The following is a 948-nucleotide window of genomic DNA, read 5'->3' on the forward strand; positions in this document are numbered from 1 at the left end:
CCCACATTATATTTCTAGGTACTGCTACCTAGATCATGAGATTTTTATTTTTTTCCTTGGGTAAATATAAAGCTGTCTGTTTGTGTAAAGGGAGTTCTGAGACCTTTGATCTATTGAAAGCTAAATCCAAAGGAATGTTGCTATCTTCTAAAAAGTTTCAAGAAAAGAAAAGTTGTATCATTTGGATAGCTGCCTAAATCTTCTCAGAATGCAGTTACTGCGAGCCCTGGAGAGAAGTTCCGATTCTCGCTAAAGTAAAGTGCTACGAAAGTACCTAAGGACAGTAATCGCTTGTGAAGACAAGCAACACCTGTGAGTAACAGTGGCTCATCTACTTTTGTTTTTAGTAATCCTCATTTAACTTTATTATTATCATTACTTTAATTTGATGAGAGAGAGAGAGAGAGAGAGAGTGAGTGTGTGTGTGTGAGCCGCCAGGTCCGAAACTCCAACTGCAGTTGGTGGGAATCCAGTGCTTTAACCACCGTGCCACCTGCTGGCCCAGCTCACGTACTTCGGATTAGATAAGCTACCTTTTCAATTATGTTTCCCATCACATTGCAATAATCTTAGCGGAAATAGTTTTTTAAGCACTGGAGGTATTGAAAGGTTGGTGTGATAGGAAAGATAACGGCTTCTATCAATCTTTAGAAAAAGCTGATCACTAACTGCTTTGAAGGAGGGCCAGCAGGTGGTGTGGAGGTTAAGGTGACTGGATCCCACATGGCTGATGGGAAGTTCAGTCCTAGACCCCAGAATACACAACCCCAGGGGCAGGTATGTGTGCACATGTCCATGCCCAACCCCAAGAGGAAAGAAGGGGGTGCAGTGTGGCCATCCTCCCTTGGGACTGATTTTTTTCTTTCTTTCTCTGGCAAGTGCACTTGGCCCCGTAGGGGAAAAAAAAGAATAAAGGAAAAAAACTCAAAAAAAGTCTTACTGAAGGGA

Source organism: Tupaia chinensis, unplaced genomic scaffold, assembly GCF_000334495.1.
Source record: "Tupaia chinensis unplaced genomic scaffold, TupChi_1.0 Scaffold000066_1, whole genome shotgun sequence".
Classification (NCBI taxonomy): domain Eukaryota; kingdom Metazoa; phylum Chordata; class Mammalia; order Scandentia; family Tupaiidae; genus Tupaia; species Tupaia belangeri.